We start from the raw sequence: 27,374 nt of genomic DNA, 5'->3' as shown, positions 1-27,374 counted from the left end.
CATGTCTCTGCTATTAAATAATGCAGCTATTTTCTCTGCAGCACAATTACCCATTGCATGGTATGGTCTCAAACACAAAGAGTGAAATGTTACAATTAACCCCATAGTCTGGGTTAGTTGTAACACATCCTGGGGTAAAATGTAACACAATGAAATAAGGGTACTAACAAAACATTAACATGTAATCTTTGTTTATTCAACACATGAATGCACTTACATCCATTTATGTAGCTGTGTGTGTGTGACAGAATGCAGAAATCTAGCTTTTGAACATATTCCAACCCCCCAAAAAAGACATATTATGGAATTTTCTGCAACTGAATATTTCATTAATTTTGGTTGGTCTTCCTTGAGTTTGGCCTCATTGGCTCAGTGGGCATTATAACCTACAACTCTTGCACCAATTTTGAACATAACAATGAAGCTGAAAAAATGTAGTTGTTCACCAGCATCGCAATTCCATTACTTTTTATCATGGCTTACCTTGGTGTGGTTTGCAAAGTGCTTCAGAAAGATGAGGGAATCTGTTTCTTACACCCATCCTGATTTATTTCCACTACCAGTACTTCCTACTGGTCCATCTCTGACACAGTGGTCTGCATAATGTATGTGTGGGAACACAAACAGTGGAGGAATTGTGTTGCCAATGGCATTAACCGCATATACAAATGCGACCAGTGAACCTCTCTCTGCTGATGTCGTTGCCCCAACTTGTTTAATATAAGTTAAAGTAATAGTGTGGCAAGTTGTAACATCTGCATTATTGTTACAACTAACCCAGACTGTTGCTGTTACAACTGACCCAGACTCCTATAGCCATGAACTAGCTAACATTACAGCCAACGGCTAAAACATTAGCACTAAAGACTTACACAGAATATATCCCCATAGACATACAAATAACATAATTTAAGTTTGATGAGTTTAACTGCAAAGCAGATAATGCTATCACAAATTGAAATAAAGTAGAAAAACTTACTTTTTGGCATACAAATTACTTTTTTTCATGTTAAATTGTCTGTGTTTGACAAAATGTGCTGATTTTTCACGTGTGATAGCAGAACTGAATTGGGCATGCACAGGATGAGTCACATCATTTGAAACTTAGCCCTGATTGGAGAAATTGGAAGTGTTACAACTGACCCACGTTACAACTATCCCCGGTCTCCCCTATAAGAACTGAAAGGTGAGAACCCTTGAGAAAGAAAAACAGTATAGGTAGACAAAAATACAATTTCTACTACTCCTGCCCCTTCCTTTTTACCTCTTTAACATTTTCAATTACTAATATTAAAATGTGGATTTTGGGGATTTTGTTTATAATGTAGCAATTATAATGTAGCAATTAGGCATAGTATTTCACTTTCGCAACTTTACTGAAATCAAAATAACACAACAGCCATACTGTTGAGTGAACATTTTCCGATTACAACAGCCATAATCGGAAAATGTTCACTCGTTCACGTGAACATTTTCCGATTTTTATGAAGGCATCAGAATAACAATGTTTTGCTCTTAGTCCCCTGATAGAGACAAAAAAAAATGCCACTGTGATAGTAAAAATATGATTGAAAATATGATTGAAAATTATTGCATCATTTCCCCCGGTTTTACGATTTGAACATACAAAAAATAATAGTGTGAAAATGTCTGTTAATTAATACATATTCTGCAGTATAAAAATGACAAACAATAAGGAAACTTGTAAAGAGGTTTTGCTTTTACTTCTCATCTCTAATTAAATGTAAAATTGTACCCTTCATCTTTCCTTGTTATTCTTCAGTGCCCCTTAATGCCTCTGTGTGATCCTTCTAATGATAATCTCCAGGTTTCATGCTTCCACCATCATGCATCTTAGCATTTCATTGGATAAAAACAAACATTATGCAGATTGTGAAGCTTAAAGTCTCTGATATGCTCCTGTTACTCTCTGATTTGGTATTAAAACACTAAACACCAGGGAATGAGTAAAGAAGAGAGCACACTTTCTGATGCTATCATGTTATTAAAGTATTATTTTCCCATTTTGATGGGTAAAAAAAACTTTACTATACCAACACAGTTATCTTCAAACCTGAAGACAAAGTGTATGTCTTTGCAATTTGACAGTGTTTTAACACAATCTGCAGGCATCGGAATACAGTAAACCATGAGTTGTTCGGCACCTGAGACAGTGCAGGAAACAGCTCGGTGCATCCTTCATGGGTGGTATAGTTTGTCTCTGAAGTTCCAAATGATCGTACACCCAGAAACATATCCACACTTGGCCTGAACATGCATTATAATGTCAGCTCATCCCATCTAAAGCCCCCAACAGTGCCAAGTATTTCCAGCAGCATGCCCTCTAAAGATCTTTTTCCAAGACCCATTCACAGCATTTAAATCTGTGTTTAGCATGTGTGTTCATGTTATTTGGCTGGTCTCCTGAAGCTGATTGAATTTCAACTTTCTGCTAATTGGTGGCAGCCCTTCTACTAAAGATGTGCCTGATCCTTCGCCCTGTGAATTTGGGTGCGAGAGCATGGCGCTTCAATAGGAGCTGTGAATTTGATCAAATGGAGCTTTGTGCAGTGAAGCAACAGCATCTCTCGTGGGCATGTATGAACCATCAGGCAAGCATCTGCAAACATAAATCAAGTGAAATTAGTGGTTTAACTCAATATCAAGCTTTGCGTGCGTGACTGATGTTTATGATCCACCTCCAGCCTCCACCTTCAGGCAATGCGTTTGTGAGATTAGTGAGAGTTTTAATTAGAATTTCACTTTTGCATATCAGCTTTTAAGACATAGAGGTATTTGTTAAGCCATCTCTTGATGCTGCTGGGTTATGAAATACACACTGAGTCATTTCTGGCTTTGTCTTTTGTGGATAGCACAGCATTCATAGATCATCCTGACATTGTGCAAACTCTGACTTTTCCAATGCCTACATCTGGCATTGATCACAAACAAAAGGAAATAGTAATTTCTTAAATATTTTGTATATTTTTCGAGACATTAAAATGTAATTCAGACCCAGAGAAGGAATGTCTCTGTCTGGGTGGAAAACATGTCCATCATTATCATCTTTGACACAAATGCAAATCCCTCTTCCTGTGTTAGCCATCTGTGGTTGAAGTGCTGGGGCAGAAATTACTGAGGAAAATGGACACAAATAAAATGCAAATTCACCACAGACTACAAGTGGCTCCCCTCCCTCTGCTCAGATCGGGGGGCCTCTTGGTTCCCACACCACTTCCCCGTGTTTCTCCCAGGGTGCTGCTGGGATACCGACGGCTGCTTCTGAGCCTGCAGCAGAGACGCAGCCCTCCCATTGGCTTGTCTTTGTTCACCCTCATGCATGACATTCATCACCTGATTTGAATATATGCAAATGTTGCAATGGTGCCCCGTCAAAGGAAACACTCCCCCCACCACCTCTCTCGTCTCCCTTCATTTTCCCCGCTCTTTTCCTTTTTGTCTCTTTTCCTAACTGCTGCCTCCTCTGCTGTGTGGGAACCAGCTACGGAGGGCCAGATCTGCTTTGTCACATGGATTTATTTAAAAGAGTAGTGAGAGTCATGATTGTTAATTACCAGGCATATATTATAAGGAAGGTTACACTGCATCTGTTAAGGCGATTCACTGCTGAGGCATTATCTTTTTAAAAAACCTCATCCCACATCTGTTTCTACAGTGTATACAAGCCAAACACTGTCATAGGTGTCAAATATAACAGTCTGGTTGGTTATTTCCTTTCAGAGTGATCAAATAGCTTTTATTTATCATGTACATTTCTGATCACTCTCCATTAATAAGAAAAAATGCATTTCTTTGAACCAGCCTCAAGGAACTTAGTATGCTGCAACAGGAGAAGCACAGATGTTGCATTCAAAATGGCTCTGTGCTTGAATGCAGCAGCCATACTACCAACATGCACCAGCTCAGGACCAAATATAATTCAGATCATTAATATTATTATGCACACCTGTGCCTCTTTTACCTGCCGTTATTTGGCAAAACGTGTCTGTGAACGAGGTTGATTGGAGGAAGAAAAAGAAAATCTAAGAGAGATTACTGACCAAAACCATTTAATGAGTGCTCTTTGTAAAAGCTTACATGCTATAATAAAAACAAACTGTAGTCACACACCTGTTGTGTCTCACCCACAAATGAAGCCTTTGAGATGCGTATTGGCCTTACATCTGCGTATTCACTGACCTATCATGGCCGTCTGTTTTCAGATTCAGAGACAAACACGGCAGAATTGGCTCAGCTTGATTCTGCTGCGATGCGTTAAGCTGTTGCGCTGGCGTCTCCTCACACGGTTTCTGGATTTGGGCGACATGAATGATTGCACACTTTAGATTGTAATTACGCAAATGTACGACGCTAATTCTGTTTCACCGAGTGCTTGTGTTTCCGGCAGCATAGATGATCCCATGGATCATCCACTCGCTCGCATGCACAGATGAGTGATGAACAAGTACACGCAAAAAAAAAAAAAAAAAAAAACCACGAGAAAGCTGGTGCTTGAGGTATTTTTTAACTTCTCTTTGCCAGAGGAAACGACAGTTACACTCACTTAACCAAAGATGAACCTTCAGCAGCTCAGTTTTCTCAACCACTACTGTACTCTACCACTACATCATGTACTCGGTATAAATTCCATGAATCCGAAGAATATCAAGTGTTAACTGGACGCACCTCTTTTTTTACTCCAAGAAAACATTTCTTGGGGTAATATTTTGTCAGCCCCATGGGGGAGTCTTCTTACTCTTGGAAAGAAATTTCCAAACTCACATGCTCATTGTGAAACGTTTTCACTCAAATTTGTTGGTACACTAGGAAAAATGTCAAACAGGCAAAAATGTATAGTTTTTTTCATTTAGGAAAAAAATTAAATAAATCTACCCCCCTCCCCTAATTTTTATCTGCGCAGTCACATTTTCTAAATGACAACCGCTGTGCTTGAACTTGACCGACGGAATTGCCTGGGAAAAGAGGCGCGACTTTGGCCCTTTTGCTCTCCTCCTTTATGGAGTGGGGGGCTGCTAGAACTGATGTCAGCGCGAATTAGCATAAACTCCAGCCTGTTCCCAATTAAACCAGGAAAGCAGCAAGACCGTTCCTCTGTTTTCACATGGTGGAGAAAGCATCAACATCTCTTCCTCAGCCTGAGGATCAAGAACCAGAAGCAGGTGATGAAATGTAAGTTGAATGACTTTTCTGGTTATCAGTTTCTTTGACATGTAAGTTTAGCATTTGCACAGTATGTTTTTTTTCTTTTTCTGTTTTATTCTTTTTCTTTTTTTTAATGATCTGATCGCTTCTGTGTTGCATTCATGAACGTGGGGTTTGTTGATGTTGCAGCGATAAGTGCACGTGCCGCCTATGCTGTTGTGTTTTAAGTGTGTTTCATGAGTTGAGTGTTTGATTTTATCAGTGCGATGAAACTGATTTTGCTTTAGGTCAGTTGATCGCTTCAGGGCTGTGTGTAGGTATGTCAGCCCAATGCATGGACCTCTAAATGCCTCTCACAGATATTGAAAGGTTGGCCACCAGATCTCAACTGACCCAGGATGTAAGTGGGTCAGTCTCCAAATTGCTAATTAAGAATTACATGCTGTTAAAATAATTGCTTTTGTCACGTGCTGCTATACAAACAAACAAACAAACAAACAAGCTTCCTAGCATGGATTTCACTATCAGTGAATAATTCTCCCATCACCACAGCAAACGTCCATAACTGAGAAAACAAAATATATTATAAAATATCACAAACTATTCAATGTTGCAAATAATGTGATCAGTTCAAAACTAGAGGAGCTCACTGCGCTGAACCTTATCTATTTATTTATCTGTCTCTTTCAGTTGGACAAAAGTCAACATGGAAATTTCAGAGCTTTTCATGCCCATCATTTCTTTTTCCCCAGACATAATGATGCTAATACTTATAATCTGAACAATTCAAATTTGTGGGAAAACAAGGCATTACTTTTAAAACTGCCAAATTCATTATCAATTTAGATATGAATGTTTTAAACCCTTTTGGAGAATCAGAGCTTTCCACCAACCCCAAAACAACTTATGACAATTAACTGCAGTACTTAGGCGCTAATTTAGGGGCATGACAGACTGAAGGACAAATATTGGCTTCCTGTTGGTCTTCATGTGTGACCTTTGACACCGCTGTTTCAGTGTCAGGTCAGGCCTCTTTGAAGAGCGGCCATTACAATTCCCAGAAGTGGCCACTTGAATCGGTCACTTATTAACGATTGAACCCAACAGAGTTCAGTGTGGTCATGCATGATGACAGCCATACAAATTTGACAGGAATGAATGATTTTAAGGGGAAGTTGGATGCAGTTTAGGAAATCGTGAATTATGAGTGCAAGAAAACTAACTTTTCATTAAGCTTTTCAGTCTGTAAATTAAACAGATGAGATTCATATAAAGAAGAAAAGCAATCTCCAGTTTTGTGAGCACCATTGAACGTACCTTATAAATATGACTTTGTGAGCCGATTAATAAATTGATTTTTTTCTTTTAGTCAATAAATATATTTAGTATGTTGTCCAGGTAATTTTTTCCAAATGTAGGTTTATGCAAAAATTAAAATAGGAGGAGCTGACATGACAAACGCATGTTGAGCTAGACGTTGCTACTCCCTTGGTGAATTCGATTGTCTTTTACCGGTGATTGCACCACTATTCGATTTGCCTGACCTGTGTAATTTTACCGTATTTGAAAACCATTTTTAAACCTCTACTTTCTAAAGCATTCATTTTTTTATTGCCCAAAGATATCAACTCTTCATTAAAAGGACAACTAAACCTCACATTGTGCTAAGAAAGGGACAAACGTTTAATTATTTTTTTCTCCAGTTGTCCTACATGTCCTGCTCGTCGATGTAAATTTTTAAAAAAAAATCTAAAATAATCTCAACAAATTTCTTTAAACTGTGTGTAGATTTGCAAACCTTCAGTATAATTGCCTCTAAGGGATGTATTTAGCATTTACACGTGCATATGTGTGTCATTACTTCGTATTAATGGAAACGCTTTTCTACTGCAGACAACAACAACAAAAAACAACACAAAAATATGTAACAAGATACAACCGTTCTTCTCCCGTCTCTATAAAATATTAGACTCCTTTGATATTAGCTGATTGCGCATTCTAGATATGATTTTACAGCTTACTTACGTTGAAAACGAAGACACTGCTGCTCTAAAATATGGTGACTGCGGGTCATTCTGCTAAAGAGATTACGCAGTTTCATGCGCTCCTATTTCGGTTTGAAGCCTCTAAATTTCAAAGCATTCGCACGAAGATCAATCACGTTTTTCTCCAATGCTGCAGAGAATAATGCCCTGCAGACAATTCTGTAGCATCATGTAGGCCTGTGCATGGATATTATTCAGTACCACCAATTATGCAACGAGGATTTTGATGATGAAGTAACTAATATTATGCATCTCCATTAGAGTGACACTAACGATCTTCAAATTCTTTGTGCGTGCTTTGTAATGTGAAAACAAATAAACACAAAATATCAGGCCTATCAGTTACTCCTGCAATTTTACAGTCACTACATCTGCAGAAATCAATAGTTTTGATGCATCCTATCGTTTCTATTCATGGCTCTATTCCTGTTACATTGATGTCACGGAGTAATATGTCGTTTTTTGTGGTTTGCAATGTGCTGTGGACGTAGGCCGGAGATAATAAGCATGCAGGCCCGAACAGCAGCTCTGAGTTTGTGCCGTTAGGTGACGCTGTTTCGGCTCGAATGATCTGAACTACGCGGCAAAGAAGTGCGGATGTGCAGGCCTTATTAAGGGCCACAGTTACGAGATTACTGATTCACTTTGATTTAATTGACCGCCATTATACACTTGGAGATGTGTGGATGCTTAAGGGGAACCTCGCGACACTGTTAATATATTTAGAGAACAATAAAGGGACATATGATTTATAGTCTTTAATTGTAAGAGCCCTCATGATCCACGGGCAGCTGTGACCCAAGTTAATTTGACTGCAGGACTAAATATTAAGAACAAAAATAAATAAACTCTGGTTTCTGTTCTAAATTTGTGTATGGCCTGCTTGCTTCTATAAACGGGAAAATGCAGTTTAATGTCGAACCGTATGTCTGATTTATATTCATAACAATTCTCTCGCTGCTGTCACTATACTTCTGCTAACTCCACAATTAATAATGATAATGATCAGGTTTCCTTGGCTTGAGTTTAAATTGTGACTTTAAATCTTGCTTTGTATTTTCTACTTGGTTAATCTTTTCTACTTTTCTGTTGTCTTAATTTATAATTTAAACCAGCCAAATAATACATAACTGCTTTCCCTTTGGCCTATTCTTTTTAATCTTCCTAAATTCTGACATTTGGACAGTTATATTTACGCACACACTTGGTTTTTTTTGGGGGGGGGGGGGGGGGGCAGATTGCCGTTTAGAAAGTCAAAAATGTAAAATTTCTTCTGGGATTAATGGGTCCACACGCCAAAAATGTTTTCAGATAAATGCAGAGGGAATAAAGCCGTATTATAACAGGCATCCGTGTTTTGAACTCGTGAATGTTAACCCTGCGTCGCACACGCAGTCTATTGGATGACACATTTGGAAGAATGTATCCCATCGCTTGACGTAAGCACGCAAAGAATCACGCTCGTTTCCGCGGCTCGTTTTTGTACCTTTTATCCTCGACTCTCCTCTCCGTATGTTAGTATCTGCAGTATGATTTCGTTTTCTTACAGACTGAATGCTGCGTTTTTATCAGCTCTGATACCGACATCTGGCACACGAGTGTTCACTCGTGCGCTCTGTTACGCACAAAGGAGAAGACGTAGCACCACGTAAAGCAACGTGACCCACTGGAGCCCTGGGGAAGCATCAGCTTCTCCTTGCGCTGCTAAGGCTGCGGCAACAGCACATCACACATCGCTGCTGTGCTCTTCTCCTTTTCTTACAAATCGTTTGCTGTTCAAGCGTTTATCCTGCAGTGCGCCTTTAAACCCACGGAAACGTGTAAATCTGCGGTCGCTTTTATTGTGCTTTGCTGCTCGGTGTGGCTCGGTGTTCCCGTACGCAAGATGTTGTCACAGGTGCCTCAGTCAAGCAATGTGTGGAGATCACTGCTCATTCCAGATGTCACTACCACCGCTGCCTAAAACAGATTGTTTTGTTGGTTTTGTTTGTTTGTTTGTTTATTTATTTGTTTGTTTGTTTTATTTTTTGTCCTATACTTCTGTATATTGACGACCATGAGGAGGCAAGAGATGGAAAGATGAGGCTGGAAGGGAATGGAGGCTATGAGCATATCAATTCTTCGTGCAATACAAAACCTTCTGCCATAGAGTATGCCACTATAAAAAGCAGGGCGCCTTTTACCCTGTCGTTTTTTTCCCAGTAGACCAAAATTTGAGGTCTGCGTCTGTCTCCAGTTGATTCTCCCTGGCTCCTTTCTCTCCTCCGTCTCCTGGGCTCTCTCACCAGCAGCCACAGAGATTGTGCTTTTCGGCTCACCACGTATATCAAACGCTGGATGCAACTTAAAGAAAGAGAGACCCGTCATTCAAGCATAACAATGGATTTCACAATGGTCACCGAAGAATGTTTGAGTTTCTGTACACGTCGTGCACACCAGGCGTTATGTTTGCAAGAGAGAGAGAGAGAGCGAGAGCGAGAGCAAGAGAGAGAGAGAGAGAGAGAGAGAGAGAGAGAGAGAGAGAGAGAGAGAGAGTGAGAGGAGGGGACCGGCGACGCAACATCACCGCATACTGTCATCGGGGGCTGGTGAGGAGAAAGCAGGAGGATGCTGGCAGCAGTATCACCTCGGCCTTGGCTTGTGTCGATGCAGAAGTAATGGCAGTGATTTTTTTTTTAAAGAAATGAAAAAAAGAAAAGAAAGTCATGAAAAGGAAAAAAAGAAAAACCACTCTTCTTTGGGTTTGGATCAACTCATTGTGTAGATTTACTCTCAATCTGCGAAGGCTTGTTCATCGATTGGCTGGACTTTGGGCTCTTAGAGTTTGGTTGCACTTGAGAGATGGCCGATAGAAACTTGAATTAACGCACTGAATGGACTTCAGCTGGAGATGTGGAATTTACTGAGTACACAGCTTGTAAGTATGTTTTTAATATGATTAATTTAAGGTCATGTAGTCTTAACCTTGAGACTCTGGGGGGGAAAGGTAGCTCGAGTAACATATTTCAAAAGCACTATCGCTAAAAGCAATACTAATACTACTACTACTACTACTACTACTACTAATAATAATAATAATAATAATAATACTACTACTACTACTACTACTACTACTACTACTAATAATAATAATAATAATAATAATAATAATAATAAAAATAATAATTGTATGTAATAGTATTTATGTAAGTTAAAAAAAATCATGCAGAAATATAAATGCACTTTTCAGTAAAGGTTGCATAGTGGTTCAAGTTAAACTGAAAATTTCGCTGTCAATTATGGTGAGCTCTAACTGATGAGTGGCAGCCGGCCCTTCCATCCCATATTAGCGGGCCCATCCATTGAGCGCTGATGAGGCGGGCTTAGTGGCCCCAGAGCTGGCGTTTATAAAGCAAACAGTTGTGTGATTGTTAGCAGAGCCTGGGAAAATGTCCCCTTGGCTGGGAGGTGGAGGGACTTGACGCCAGAGCCTCTTGTTAAGAAGACTTGTGTGCTCCCAGACAGCATTGTGATGCTAATGAGCACCAGCACGTTGTTGAACTTGATGTTGACTTTCTTTCTTTCTTTGGGAGATTTTTTTTCTTTCGTAGTCTTCTTTTTTTTTTTTTTCTTGGTCACTTGTTTGTGGGAAAATCTTCTCTGGGGCTACAGCGTGAAATTAATTAATCAGGCCATTGCAGATGAGTATATAGAAACAGAAAATCGCAGAAACAATCAAATATATATATATATATTATATTTCTTTAGTTATAGTATTGTTATTTTTTTATTTCTTTTTTATTTATTTGCCAAAATATATTTTGGCAAAATTCAACAAGGCAGTCATTTGCAATCATTTCCAGGACTTACACTATAAGAGATTTGTTATCTCTCACAGATGTACTTAAAATAATAGTTTCATATATAACAATTGAAATCTAAATATTGATATATGATGGCTCGCTTCGTTATTTAGAAATGAAATCGTTTCATTAGTAGAGTTAATTTCTTCATATATATATATATATATATATATATATATATATATATATATATATATATATATATATATATATATATATATGATTATTCTCCTATTTTCTTTCTCTCACCATGCAACAGGTGCAGGACTTCTGTAAATTGTCTGCCATCTCTACTTAAAACATTAAAACACACAATTTTTCCGCATCATATAAAATCAGGCTTACAACACTGCCGCTTTATTTGTTTCTATGCGATAAGTTTTATTAAGGCATTTCATTTAAATTCAGTACACACAGTTTCGCTGCATAGAAAAACTAAACTCAACACTATAGCTGCCATCTTCATGCGTAAAATTCGGGCGTAAATCTGGCATTTAAGTATAATTTTAGAGTTAAATTGCGGTCATATTTATGCTGTGTTTGCGTGTCAAAACAACACATTTAAATTAAATCACATTAAAACGCAGGGGATTCTGGTTCTTGAAGTCTGTTCGCAGATTAATATAATTATTCAATTCATAAATTATTTTATTCTTCTCAGAAAATAGATTTCAGTACTGAAAAGTTGGTGTGTAACCTCTTGATTAGAATTTCAGTGTCGTTTTCCCCCCACGTTTGTAACTATGTTTACTTAGTTTTAATTTCAAAATATTCTTCCCTAAATTTTATTTAGTCTCAGAGCTTTCAGATTTGCTTACAAACCCGTAATAGTTCAGATTTTTACTTTTTCTTTAAAAATAACAACGACAGTGGCAATTAATTTCATTCGTTTCAGCACCATGGACAGAGACTCCCCTTTTCTCTTTTTCTTTGTGAAGTTCAGTCTTTGTACTTTTCGTGATAAACATTAAAATTCAAACACACTCTGCAGCTTTGTTCTTTTAATTTACTTTTACTTTTTTGTTTTTCACCTTTTTGCTATTATTTTTTATTATTATTTAGTAGGGAAAAAGCAGAAAGAAGCAATCATTTCACCCCTTGATATCACCGAATCCATACACCGTAAGTCATATGTGACTTTAGCAAACGGTATAAACAAATCACCCCTGAGAGTGTATTTTATTCTAGTCTATTTTATTTACTTTATTTATAGTATAAAGGCTAAAACGGAGAGGTGATAAGGATAAGATGGGGCATGAAAATAGAACAGAATACTCTGAGTGAAGGTAAGAGGTTCAATTGGTTGTCCTGAACACCTTTACTGTACTTCATGTCTGACAGGACGTGACGCAGTCAGGGGGCGGGCTCAGATGCATCAACTCGAGCCTGATGAAAGCAGAACTGAGAGTCAATCAGAATTAACGCACAGTACAAGCATTTTATTTTAACAGAGAAAGACAGAAAGAAAAAGGAGACACAGACGCACACACAATGATAGTTACGACTTACGCTGCAGATAATGCGATTTTATCCAATTCTCAGCAAAGCTTTTAATTCACTTATTTCCAAAAGAATAACAGTTATTACTTTTTTAGATAAAGAATAATTGGCTTGTTAAGTTAATTGAAAAATTGAAAGTTATAGCATTTTTAGTAATAAAAAAAGACAAAAAATAAAATAAAGCATGATAAAAACTATTTCCTTATATTTTAGTGTCGTAAATTCGGTGCGTTGGTAGTTAAAGAAAAATGTGAATTTGTGGAGTTTTTTTTATTTTATTTGCACACACACACACACACACACACACACACACACACACACACACACACACACACACATATATATATATATATATATATATATATATATATATATATATATATATATATATATATATATATTAGTCCAATAACTGTCTGCAACTCTTTCTAAAAAGGTACATCAAAAGAAAAAATTACTGTAGGAGCCACACACACACACACACACACACACACACACACACACACACACACACATAAGGAGAGAGCGAGGAGGGGGTGATTATTATGAATATACTTTTGAATAAACGGTTGTGAATTTTATGAAGCTCCATCTAAAACACGCAGCGTTAGCTGAAAGTGACGAGTTAACACATTACAGGCTTTTACTGAGATTGCACGAAATCCTACGTCTAATGTATTCCTATTTATGTTTTTGCGTACACTGACGCTTTGTAGTCATTCTCTGCATTTTGTTAATTTGACCTCCAGACAATCACCTCACTGAAATTATTAACTAAAGCTTAAATGCTGATTTCCTGAAACCTAGTAGTTATAATCAAAATAAACGCATAGAAAATGGAACAGGGCTGTAAAAATAAGATGATTTGTAATTAAAAAATAACGCTATACTGCTTAACTTAACGGGCTTTTATCCAAAAACAGACTGCAGGCTGTTATATCTTTCTTCATACGAGCAGACTTCCTGTCTTTACGCACAGGATATTTAGGGATGTCCCTAAACACGGACAGGTGTATGCTGCCCATGCAGATTCATGCATTCATGTGACTGTGGTGGTGTTACACACTGTTGCATGGCTATCTCCATTTCTGGTTATCTTTTTTTATTTTGGAATAGGCTTCTGCTATGCTGTTGTTATTAGCGATGTGAGGAAAGCACAGTACATGATCTGTAGATTGACAATAGAAAAGGAAAATAATTAGCCCTTACATTGTTGAGGGAAATCACCTCCTAGTAGATTTTGGCAGGGTCTTCGGACTTCATATTGAGGTCCAACAACCACTCCCACAGGCGGTATCTGTTTATTATAGCGAATAAGCTTAATGGAAGCTGTTCTGGAAAACATTGTGTCTACTCTGTCTTGAACTTTCATTACTCCGTGTGTCCGTTTTATCCACCCCATATCTCTGATGCTAACCCATGTGTGCGTGCCAGTGAGCATACCTAATTTCGCGCGTATCCCTTGGCAGTCTGACCCCGAGGCCCCGGAGCGGCCCTCCGCCTCCTGCTCCCCATATCTGACACTGCTATGCGCCTTCTCCTCACTCTCGCTTTCTCTTCCTCGGGCTTTGCTGCGGCTTGCTTGATATCCCACATTATTTCTCGTGTATTTCTTACGTGCACATGGTGATGTTCTGTGTAAAATGGGCTTTGTCTTCGCGCGTGTCGGTATCCCACATGGTCGACATAGCCAAAGGAGGAGGCTTCAATCCCTATCTGAGACTGGAAGAATATTTCTGCCTAGTGGATTTTAATATTGCTGCCTCTGAGCAAGGTGTGAGCGTCCGATTATGGAACCTGCTCTTTCAAATAGAATCTGTGAGTATGTTGTGTATTATTCTCAATTCAGCGTGACCTATCTAATCTAAAATTTTATGATAATTAAAATAAAAGTAAAAATAATGCAATTAATTTAAATTATTTACCTTATTTGCTTTGATTTACTTGGGCACCATTAATTTATTAAAATAATAAGTATTTGTACCGCAAAACTGGCTTACTGCCTTATTAAAGATGTCGATTTACTATTTCGTCCTGCCTTTATATTTGGAATCCATTCCCCCCCCCCCTAAATTCTAGCTCGACGCGCTTATCACGAGGAAAAGTAGCAAGTTCGAGTATAATAGCCATGTGTGGCTGATTATAAAGGATTATAAAGGCTTGTTCGTCCTGCTGTCACAACATGCTATAATCCAGAACACACAGTAACATCAAGTGAGGCGGGACTTGTTCCACTAGATCATGTTGTTGACATTTAGCTGGAAGCTCGTGTGCTGTAGGTTATATAGGCCTTTGGAAGTTTGTCTTGCTTTCAAACAATTCATGGATTAATTCACTCAACGAGGAAACTGTGCTCTATGCTCTGAAATGGGTCGATGTGAGTTGGCATTTAAAAGAACAATAAGCCGGTTGTTTGTGAGTTCTGTTGGGAAAAAAGCGGACGTAGCATCGTCTCTTATGTGTTGTGTTATCGCTGTAGGAGCCAAAGTTGGACATTAATAGTTGGTACATGTATGCTATATTAGGGCATAGAGCCGGGTTTCCTGTTACGCCTGTCCATAGATGACAGGTGGATGTATCATCATCCTCCTCCTGCAGCTGGGTGACTTCACCCTGCAGATGCTCCTCAGGACTTGTAGTAGGAGGAAGTTCAGCAGTGTTTTTGAAGAACGGAGATGATGAATAGTCCGCAGTTTGATTGCTACGAGGTAGGAATAGGCTCGGTTGAAAATAAGACAGGTTGTATGGTGCCATTGCTGCTTTGCCTCTGAAGCACATGTGGTGATTGTGGGGATGTAAACTATGGCTTCCATGTTCCTTTCTTAATATTACTTGTCCTGCTTCTGTATTAATGCCTTTTCAGTTTGGAGCTGTCTGGTGATGCTAGGCTTGTTCTGAACAAGCCATACTGTAAAGATCTTAATAAAACAGGGTATTACCTTGACTGTAACCTGCTTTGTGCATGCGCGCATTTCGGTGTGTACATTATATAGAGAGAGGGAGCGAGAGAGAGAGGGGGAGAGAGTGAGAGAGGCGTGCGCATGCATGCAGGCGGAATGCAATGGCTCCATGTGACCACAACACAAGCACCTCCGGCGGCCCCTTTAAGAGACGTGGGTTAGTTTTTCTCTTTGGTTATCTAGCTGTATGAGTTTATGTAATATCATAAAGCTAGAGAACCGAATGTATAAACTAATTCTGCAGTCGTCACGGCAGAGCGAGCCGGAACCGGACCGAGAAGGGGGTGCTGCCGGAGCGGATGGATGCAGCCTGCACGGAGGACTGGAAGCCCGCGGCAGCGTCCGTGCATCGCACAGGGAAACGTATCCCATCTCCTTGGACGTGCACCGGTGCAGAGAGGAACATGGCCTCCAAAAAACGGATTCATGGTGCTATATTTCTTTCGAGAAGGATGCGTGGAGTGACAGTAGCAACCGGAGACAGGCTCCATTCATAGAGTGATGAGGAGGAGGGCGATTCGGCAGTGGTGTTCATGCTTTGGTGCTTTCTCTTTGAATGGAACGTGCTTGCCTTGTTACAGTAGCTAAGACTGGTGTTTTAGATAGGTTTTGTTTTTTGTTTTTTTGCATTAACCGTGTAGTTATTTCGATGCCGATAAACAGGGGAGATGAGGTGAGATGAGCACGAGCTGTAGCTAGAAGAGGCACCTGATTGGAGGGATCTTGAATGTCACGTGTTCTATCAGAAGCCCCCATGTCCCCTCTCTGCTGGCCTGTTTGTGTAGCCTATTGGATTTGGAAAAATTGTATTAAGAATCAAAGCTTCTTATTGGTAGCAATCTGTTAATGCACATTGTTGTATTTTACCTTTAAAACGCAAAATGCAGGTGCGTCATCGAGCCATGTCACACCATGCAGAAGTACTCTGTTTAAGAGGTACACTCACCTTTATGTGCTTCTGTTGATTCTGATGGCAATAATCCATCTTTCAGATACATTAAGAGTGCTTAATATATTATACCTATAGGAGTAAGGAGGAGGATGTGTAGCCGGTCATCAAAGTAATGTGTGACAGGTTATGAAGTGGAGGAAGAAGACACAGATGTTTGTCAAAGGGATCATGTTGTATTCGTGGATTTAGCATGATTGATGTCCTTATCGGGAGCATTTTAAAACTTCACAGACACAGAAAACAGTTCAAAACAACAGCTCATGCTTGTGCTGAGGCCAGGAAAGCACAACGTTGTGCAGTTAAAACAAAGGCACATTCTGGTTTTGATGGTGAGAAAAACAAGCATGCTACATTGCCACTAAGTTGTATTTTCTCTGTTAAAAGGTAGATATGACTGAGCACTCTGGCCTCTCACAAATCACAGCATGATTTGATTGCTGATGTAGATTAGCAGGCCAAGCAGAGGGATTTTGGGAGGCAGCATCACTGAAAGGCAGGGTCAGCTGGGTCACCCAGACTGGTTTTCAGGCTTGTTTCATAATGCTTTTTGGGGTGCACATTATCTGCTCATTCTCCACTCAATCTGAGTCAGAGTGGAGCTGCCACTGAGTGACAGAATGTTCTCTGTAGTGTGAAGCATATGGAATTTTAAACAAGCCAATTCAGTGCCATAGCTGCTAAATCTGTGGCTGCTTGCGGCTCTGCACCGTGGAGAGTGTGTGAGTGTGTAGCAGAACAGAGCCTGGTGCTACTGTTGGTAGGCCCTGGCTTATACTGCGTCACAGAGCAGGGCAGGTGCTAGCAATGGACCTAGCTAGAAGATGTCTGTGCCTTCTCAGTGAGCTGTGCTTTTGTGGTGTCATGCTGCTGTACGTGCGAGTCGGTATTGTCTGTGCATATTAGTAAATATGTGCCATTCACACGTAAGGTTAGAAATATTAGCTCCCTGCAGTTGTAATTATGATAATATTAGTGTGTGCTGTGCAGTTATTGTTCAGTTAGTGTAATAGAGTCTGGTATTATGCAAGGTTTGCATGGTGTCAGGATATCCACAATGTGAAATCAGTACAAGCTTATTTCTAGGTGAGACATTTTTATATAAAGAATTAAGACCTTCAAATGAAATCAAAGCCACAGCATTGTGATTTGATAAACCCAGTATTTGAAAAATAGTTACGACTTGTGGACAATGTGTGCTGAAATCTTTTTTTTATAATTCTCCTCTCTTCTATTCATTTAACCGATAATTAAGCTGAGGCACTTATAATACATCACGCCCTGTCATCTGTGTGCTATAACAACAGCACCAGCCTCCCAGCTTCCTTCCAGCTGTAGTAGAATTTCATGCATTGCTGAGGGGTAATAAATGGAGGATATGGGGAGAGGCCTTTGAGATTGAAATGCAGTCTGCTGAGTGACTTAGAGGCAGGCTAGACGTCGGTGTTCCCACATTAATATGTGTCTGTCTGGGCCCTCTCCACCATCAGGAGGAGGCCCTCAACACCAGATGGAGCCCAGTCTAGTCTAGTCTAGTCTAGGTCTAGCCTACAAGCACCTGCCACATGGCTGCATTAAACTGTCCATTGTCTCTGTGATTTCTCTATTTGTAGGCCTATTTGAATCTCATTTATTGTTTCACATGCCTGGGTTTATTCTGCATTATAATGGCAACATTAACAAATGGCACAAAGTTGTGGTGAGACTAGAGAGAATAGGACTAGAAAGACAGGACTGAGTATTTTGTGTAAGACAGAGGGGGAAAAAATTCTCTTTTATGCACAAATGCATGCATTTCCAACCAAATCTATCATGCCTATAGCCTTTCTCACTGAAATGTAAGCCTCCAATTTATCAACAATATTTTTATGTTTTAGCTCTGTGTGTTTCATAAGGGCAGGCAAAAATTCTGGGACAGAGCAGCCATGCTGTTTATTGTCCATCATTGTTTTCGGTTTACAGACCTATTACCAAGGTAACATCCTTTTCTTGAATAATTGTGAGCATTATTTCAAGTTACTATAATACGTTTTCCCTTAAAAAATTGCTTACATTTTTAAACTTCAGATTTGGAAAAAAAAAAGTTAATATTATGATTAACATTATACGTTTGCCTTTGAGTGTGAAATAAATCAGTGTTTGTGGTCTATGTGATTCAACATTGTCTGAACCCATATTCCAGCTTTATCAGCTTTCTATTATCGTTTTACCTTGAATTGCAGTGGCCTATATAAACCTCTTCTCTGAACTTATGAATTCTGGGTTTGGTAGCCTAGCAACAGCCTCTGACCCATGCAAGGGAAAGAGGAAAAAAATTGAAAGGCTGACATGCAGGCTTTAAACCCGCAAAGGATGTCAGATTTTACTGGATGTAATCTTTGAGTATTTTGTGTAATCGTTTGTGTGTGTGTGTGTGTGTGTGTGTGTGTGTGTGTGTGTGTGTGTGTGTGTGTGTGTGTGTGTGTGTGTGTGTGTGTGTGTGTTTGTTGAAGAGATTGGTGTTACAGGCAACTGCAATAGAAAAACATAAGAAATTTTTCTTGTAATTCTAAACAGGTAAAGCTGTATTAGTAATCTGCATTACTCTTAACATTTAATACTGTAGTATTAAATAGAGGTTTTCTTTATATTAATTTATATTAAATACATAAATGAAATTCATTAGAAATGAGGTGGCTTTTTCCTTGTAGCTTTGCTATATTCCTGCTCCAGTTCAGGTATAAATATTGTTTTTTGAAATAAAGTGTTGCTGTATTAAGAACCAAAGCGCTAATTGTAGCTGACAATTTAAAATAGAAGTTTGATAGTCTTGATTCGATTTATGAATCAAAACTTAGGAAAAAATATGCTGTGATACTACTAGGAGGTCCAAATTAAAGGCTTTTTTATTGGTGTAACAATCCTCGAATATTTTCTGTGAGAGCGTGGGCAAAAGGTTTATGGTGGTGAAATTAAATTGTGACCTGGGCTCAGGTAGATTATGACCATAACCTGCTGCAGGAGTGGGCCCTCTCTCAACTTAACGCTTTATGTTTTTGCAGGAATCTGCGCAGTGCAGAGTGATGGCAGTCACACAGAAATACACAGACCTCACCAGCAGGCCTGCGCCTGGACCTACAGGACAGCAGAAGGTCAGAAGGGAAACAGCAGCCTCCTGCCCCGAGGAGCAAAGGTCACTGACTGGGTCAGGATGAGGCTTCATCACTGTAGTGCAGAGGTGAGACACACAGTGCTATGCTAATAATCTGTTTTTGTCAACACACTTGAACTTGAAACAGTTCTAAACTACCCTCAATTAATTCCACATAAACAGATGAACTAGTTTGCTTGAAAACTTTACATTTATAATGTACATTGAATTAAGTCTTCAGAGTATGACAGTTTATGTCTTCACAGAAAAGCGGTGAGCTTTACATTCTTCTCATTCTTCACATACACCCTTTTTGTTCACTCATCTCTTGCCCTCTGCTTAATAGTGCCTGATCCAATTTGTTAGATTCTTCGGATTTGGCAGATAAGAAGGGGTGGCCACTTGTATAATCTATATTTTAATTCATGTGTCCACGCTCTTTATCCCTTTAAACATACATAGGTGGGGGGCCTTAGCCTGTTGTGTGCATAAGGTGTGCTCATGTGGAAAGACTTTCAGGGTGGCTAAGTCCCTCACTTCACTAATTCTCTCTTTTCATCTCTCTCCCTCTATGTCCTCCTCTTTCTAGTTGGCTCTTCTTTGGTCTCTATAACACCCTTTATTTTCCTGTGCTCCCACAAAGAAATACTTCTTTCTTTACTTCATTATTATTATTATTATTATTATTATTATTATTATTATTATTATTATTATAAAAGCTAACCCTTTTTCACCCGACTGGTAGAATTTTTAAAAATGTTCCCATCCAGTTTCTTGCATAGTTATTGGTTATTTTAAAGGAAAATGTGTGGTTCACTGTTTTGTATTTTTCCCCTCTATTAGATGCTCATCACAGTATATATCCTACTGTATTGACAGATATTTCTGGCTTCGGTTGCCAGTTACTTTGCTACCTAGTTGGCAAAACCTTGCAAGCTATGTGTTTTATAATGTTGCAGATGATGGAAGGCTGAAACCAGATGTAGGTGACTCACCCACTTCCCTCCCCACTTCCTCCTGAGTGTCGAGTGACATGACAAGATTACCTTCCCTATCCTAACAGTTGATATAGCAGGCCATCAAGGGTGAGAACGCTGCTCAGCTCGTGCATGTTCAACCTCCTGCAGAGAACAAAGTAGACGGAGTGATGGAGGCAGTACTGGAGAGGGAAGCAGAGGGAGATGAAGCCCCTTCCATAGAGATTGAGGGCCGTCATTGGGGATAGACAGAAGAAGTGATTTTTTTTTATTTCCCTCCAGGGTTAGATGAGCGTTCTGTGACATTGGCTTAGTTCTATATCAGCATGCCCCCCAAGAGAAGAGGTTGCGTTTGAGAATCAGACAAGGGAAGATCAGAGGAGATTTCACAGCCTGTGGCTATCCTCCTCCATAGCGTTAGACCACCTCTTAAACCTCCTTTGCTTTGCTTCAACTCGATGAGGGCTGCCGGTCTACTTAGTCAATATCATATCCACAAACTAGATAAATCGATGCAAACAAGCTTTGGCTGGACATGAGCTTTAGAAGTAGAGGCATAGCTACAGGCTAAATTTGACACAGAAATGCATCAATCCAGAAGTGACACTCTTCACGTCCTCTTTGTATTCATAGCAGCAATTAAGAGCTAGCATGCACCAGCGTGCATTCATGCTGTGTTTTCCCCTCACAAAACTCCCATACACATTGTGCATTAGTTGCAATTGTTCCATAAGCAAGTGCCGGTGGGAGCATGTGTGATTTCACACATTGCAGTGTTGCTTCCACAGCTGAGCACTCTCATGTATATGGAAAGACTTGAAGAGAGGGAAGCAGTAATCCTCTCATTTACAGTACCTCAGATCTGGTGTGCCTTCTTTCTCTTTCTCTTAGTTTCTCTCTTGAACACGTAAACACACATGCACACACACACACACACGCACACACCCGCACACACCCGCACACACACGCACACATGCACACAAACAAACGCACACACAGACACCTCAGCATGTCATATCTCCTCCTGCTCAAACCTCCCACCCCCCTCCTCCATCCCAATTCAGGCTCATCTTGCCATCACCTCTCCAGCTCCGCCACCCCAGAGAAACCAATTCGGACTGTAGCTCCACACCGTCATGGCATGTTGGCCAAGGGAGATGGAGTCCTTTCAGGTTCTCGGCTACAACCTCCCTCCCTCCCTCCTCCCCTGTCGCTGCCCCCTTGCTGCTTCTCAACATTTCCTCAACATGCCTGGTGTAACAGCAGGGTAGCTAGACAGCATGATAGGACTGCTCCTGAGAATCTGTTGGAGTTATTCTGCACATTATGTGACCTTTTAAAGTTTCTACAAAATTGCATGTGGGTGTGTGTTTTTTATGATTCTGCTCTGAGCCTGCCGTTGCATGGTTAATACTGTCAGATTAGTGAGAGTGTTAGAAACAAATGAAGCCTGCATTATGTGTTTAAACAGACTGATTGTGAGGTTTATCTGTAATAGGTTATCTTTATTGGCAAAACCAAACACCTACCTCCCACCCGTGGCTTCTTAAAGTTGGCAATCTGCTCCTAACAGCCGGCTGTTTGCTGGGAATATTTTTCCCAGGCTTTCTAGATTTGTATGCAGAAACCGCGCTACTTGGCTGTTCTTAAAAGTTGATTTAAATTATACCCTCTGCATTATGCGGCTTGATAGGAAATAAATCTCTTCAAGTGAATACACTGGATGGAGGGAGGTGGTGAAAGGGGCCAAATGTGTGTTTGCCTGGGTGTGCGTTGGCACAAAGGTTTAAAGTTGTGTTAAAGTATGTTAACTGAAATTAAAGTCTGTGCTGAGGGGCTTGAAAAAGGAAAAGAGAGAGGAGGATATGGGTGTCAGGAAAACAGAATTGGGTTTAAAAACAAAAAAACTTTAAAAGTAGAATCAGCCTCTGGGAGAAAGCTGTCCATGTTAAAATTATGTGTGATATTAACTGTTAAAGAGTTCATATAGTTTACATATATGTACATTTACTGTGTAGTTTGGTGCGTGTAGTACATTCAGCAAATATAAATTACCATACAAGTTACTCACTTTGCATTGGTATTTGTTATTCTTTACCTCCTTAAAGCAGAGAGGCCTCTGGCATCTCAATGTGCACTGGCTGAATGGTGGCTGTATTAAAGATTGGTGGTGGCGAGGGTGGTGGGGTGCAGCAGGGTGACGAACAGAGCGCAGAAGGGAGGGACAGGGGTCCACTGAAAGGCAGAGTGAATAGGAAAGGGGAGGGGGGGGGCATTAGTGGCGGAGGCAGGCTGAGGGTGGCGGGGGGCCTCCATTGGTTCAATGCAACGGCCGAAGCAGCTGTGAAAAGAGGTCTCCCCTTTTTCCCACGCCCAGTACGACGCAGAAACCCTGCTTCAGCCTGCCAGGGTCAAGTCACATTTTTAATATATACACTGGGCCTGCGGACTCTCACAATGCATACGCACAGCTCATTTATTTTATGTATGCACACAGACAGACACACACTTGTATGCACACAGCAAGTAGGCAGCCTCTCAGACGGCGACAGAGGTGGGGGCCAGGAGAGAGTATTATGACACTGTTTTCTATCCCGCTGGAACCATTGTTTCATCTTGCAAATTAACAAAGTGCGAGTGCGTCCACAAACGCACATGTGCAGATGCCACCACCGCATTTGTGATCCTCTGGTTTATAGGGTTTTTTTCTAACAGAAAACACTACACTACAACACTACAAAGATTTGTGACTTTTTTTTAAATTCCTGCATGTTGATTTTGTTCTTTTTCTGTCTCTCAGTTCAGGCTTACATGCTCATGAAATTCCCAAAGTCCTCCTCGAATAGCTAAAAATGCATTTTTGTTTTAGTGTGTTCACTCTCATACCGACCACCACACTGCAGCCCCTTTCTTCTCACATGTTTACGTCTCGGCCGCCATTTACAAACTATAATTGTATTCCAGGGAAGGGGATCTAAATTCTTTGTCCTGACAGACCCCCCCCCCCCCCCTTTTAAAAAAACATACCCCACCACCACAACCCAGTGCCAGATGCCCTTCTGTATTGTGTGGGTGCTGGGGGCAGACAGGCAGGCAGTCCCCTTCTTCTGTCTGTCTTTCTCTCTCAACCATGATGTCACCCGGTGTGTCTGTATGTCTATCAGGGCCTCGACAGGAACTTAAGTGTGGGAAGGGAAAGCATTCAGGGTCGGAGGGGTGATGGTGGTGCGAGAGGTTCAAGGAGGGGTTCAGGATTGGTGGGGGGTTTTTTTTAGGGAGGAGAGGTGGGGAGGTTGATGTGTTGGGAAGACAGTGTCTGCCCTAAGAGGTCAGTTAGTGGACTTGAGCATGGAGCAAGTGTGTGTCTCTATGTGTGTGTTTAAGGGTGGGGGTGTCGGGGGGTTCTCCTAGAAACTCTAAAGCAAAGTGGAATTTAGATGAATCTGTTCATCTGTGTCTTCTACTAATTCATTCTGGAGTCCAAACTCCTCAGTGTTATTCTCACAAAGGGCTTGAAGAGAGAGGATGTGAAGAAGAAAAGGATCGAAAAGCACCTTTTTTGTTATTATGAATTCTATCAAGTACATTCACAATTGTGCACAGATGTAGAGGATTCAAGGCAACGTGACAGCTTAAGCATAAAACATGTTGTTCTAGCATGTTGAGAATTACATTACACAAGTGTTGATTACCGAGCCGAATCACTAAATGAGTTTGATCAAATTCAAGTTCTTTTAATAATATTTCCTTCTGATTTTTAGAAATGTGGGAAGGGAAGTGCACTTGTAGACCTTCTCCAGTTTAGTTTGTGTAGGCAGTTTAAAAAAAAAAAAAAGAAATGCAAATGAGGTCAGGTCAGGTTTTTTTGTTGTTTTTATAAAAGCTGAATTTTATTACAGTGAATTCCCTGATCACATTTAGAACTTCTAAAATTCTGAATCCGGACTAGACAAATATATCTTATTGCAGAGGTTTAACTGCTGGACACATGCAGTTAACTTTCCCGAGGCTATATCCACACTAGTATGTATTTATTTCAGCAGGGAGCTTTAAACACAGCCTCGATCAAGAAAAGCATTTTAGCATAGTATCAGAAATAATCTGCCTTTTTCCTGACATGCCTATTTACTTACAACATGACTATTTACTTATAAATGTTGGCGTAAACATGAAGCAGAGTGTTAGTTACATGGCAAAAATATAACTGAGGATGAACAGCAATGGAAAAAAAGTCAGACTGCAAATATTTTTGGAGATTTTGTTATTGAAAGTGACACACAAATATAAGGCAATGAGGGAAAACATACATAAAGATTTATATGTGGCAATATATTAAAGGGGCACATTGTGCATTACTAAAGGAAGCCATTGCAATGGAAACCACACAAGAATAATGAGATCACTAAGCCTAGCTGCAATGTTTTGGCCTCATTTTTGTGACCGATTAGACCCAATTAGGACGTGAACATGTGTGTCTATTCCTGCATATATGAACTAAAATGTTGTTTTTAAAACTAAAACCAGGTCAGCAGCAGTTACAAATATCTCTGTTTTAGAGGTCTGAAATGCTGATGTAAACTTAGCAAAGTTTCAAAATGAAGATGAATTAGTATGGATGTACTAAAGAAGCCCTTTGTGTCTTGCACTTCTCTTTGTCCTGGATTTCCACATTACGTCATTGTAGGTTACATCGTGGTTTGCCTCTCAAATCGGTACATGGTCACTGTTAACTCAGATTTATGCTGAGCTTAAAGAAACTTTCCTCATCAAAATGTGAAAATAGCCCTTTAGAGACTCGCAATCTGCAATCTGAAGCTCGACTAGCCAACTGAAGCAAGATCTTTTATTTGAGGGACGTTCAGCTGTGATGTTGTCATTTATTCACTGTGCTATCAGCCAAGGAACTGAAACACTAGTTTTAGTTTTTAAGGTTCATATAAACAGCTTAGAAAACTCATTGCTGCATTACTGTCAGTCTAAATAATGGAATAATGTTATTTTTCTTGATTCCTGAATTGGCTTTATAGAGAATGGAGATTTTCATCTGACAGCATTAATGTGATATTTACAGCCCACCAGCAGACACAGACAACAGGCACCTTTTTCAACCGGTAAACATTTACTGGGACACAGATGCATGCCTTTGTCATTCATCCCCTTTCTGTTTGGTCTTCTGCGTTTGTATTTCTTCTACCTCTTTGCTCCTTCCATCTATTGCTTTAATACGTTTCCCATCTCTGTCTTTCTCCTACTCTCGCTCTCCCTTTCTCTTCCTGGCTGTGTGAAGAGGTGATAGTATTGGGAGACAATGGGGAAGACTCACTTAATTAGCTGGACGAGAAGATGCATTGTGGCAATTACCGTGCACAAAGGGAGGGGAAGGTATGGCTCTGTAATGCGCTGCTGTCTGTATTTGCCTGGCTGTTGTAGCCTGGAGTGCAGGCAGGTCTTTATAGGGGAGACTGAAAGCAGTAACAATGGAAGACAGGATGTACTCCACATGTAGAGCCATTTCTAGTCCTTTTACAAACAGGGACAATAGCATCTACAGTCTCTTAAAGGCTGGAAATATAGAAACTGTATGTACTCTACTGATGGATTACTGGGCTCTAAACGCACAGGTCTTGTGGCTGTGTGAAAACTAGCTATCCTGCTTTGCATCTGTGTACAGATCAGTTGTGCACATTTCATAACACCTTTTAATAATAATGCTTTAATTAGATATTATCATAAATAATTTACTGAGGCTTTACGTACGGTTGTATGCCAATAAATAGAAAAAAGAGGGCTGAACTTCTAGACAGTCTTCATAAATGATCTGCAGATACTTTCCTCAAAAAAAAAAAAAAATGGAATCAGCAAAATCCAAGGGGTAAAAAGAAAAAGGCCTTCAGACAAAGTATGTGTGGGTCCTAAGTAGACACACAAACCTCATGGACACACAAAATAAAATCAGTCAGTTTAATTATCCAAAAACTAAAAATAGTTTGGGGTAATTAATTATTTCAGCCAAACTAGTAAAATTGAGACGCCTGTTTTTGTTGACAGTTTCACAAAATTCTTTAACACTGTTGCTTTTAATTGTTGGGTAATGGTTGTCAGCTTAAACAGGCATAGTACCATTAACTAAGAGGAGGAGATTTAGATGCCAGTATGACATAGCCTTCAAACCATGCACTTGATGATGATCCCATTTCTGGATATGGGAAGTTGGGAAGTTGTTCTTCTGATGTGTATTTAAGTTAAAATAAAACATAAAATGTCCTGTGTTTATTGCTGAATGTTCTAACAACACACTGAAAGGTCTTTTTTTAATATATATTATATATATATTATATAATATATATTATATATATATTATATAATATATATAATATATAATTGCTTTAACTCATGGGGGTTACTGCTAATAAATAATTTTTCTAACTAATCTAGATCCCTCTACACCAACAACAACTGCAAACATCCAATACAGAGGTTCCATATGTCATACAGAGCAGTGGATGGGCTTGCAAAGTGTAGAAACTGCACAGAATTCAGATTTTTTCAGTCAAATTCACTACTATTCCTGGCGTGAGGATGGTAAGCACAAGTGGAAACGTATGAAAAGTTCTGAGCATTTGCAGATCTCGACCAAGTTGGATCACAAAGAAGTAATATAAAATTTCTGTCTAGCTCCACAGCGAAGGTTTCATGATTTTGCGGGTCCACTTCAAACACATGGAAATTATAATGCACTTACTATTACAGTATGCTGAAATACTGCTGAAGTTGCACAAATGATTCGCATATCTCAGGCTTATCGTGT

General features: G+C 39.7%; 1 long non-coding RNA gene across 4 annotated transcripts in view; it reads left to right on the top strand.

Moving 5' to 3' along the window:
* Window positions 1-5,058: 5,058 nt before the first annotated feature.
* Window positions 5,059-27,374, top strand: part of LOC101485746 (uncharacterized) — a 41,762-nt gene continuing 19,446 nt past the window's right edge. Inside the window, exons 1-3 of one of the 4 annotated variants that reach the window (XR_191285.4) lie at window positions 5,138-5,190; window positions 9,411-10,125; window positions 19,501-19,676. This is a non-coding gene — a long non-coding RNA (uncharacterized LOC101485746). Of the gene's footprint in view, window positions 5,191-9,410; window positions 10,126-14,104; window positions 14,369-14,841; window positions 14,928-19,500; window positions 19,677-27,374 lie in introns of those variants that run through there. The other 3 variants (XR_013095589.1, XR_013095590.1, XR_013095591.1) reach the window with 3 other exon arrangements.

This window comes from Maylandia zebra, linkage group LG23, assembly GCF_041146795.1.
Source record: "Maylandia zebra isolate NMK-2024a linkage group LG23, Mzebra_GT3a, whole genome shotgun sequence".
Taxonomy (NCBI): domain Eukaryota; kingdom Metazoa; phylum Chordata; class Actinopteri; order Cichliformes; family Cichlidae; genus Maylandia; species Maylandia zebra.
Note: the sequence above shows the minus strand (reverse complement) of the source record. Positions and strands in the feature narration are given on the sequence as shown.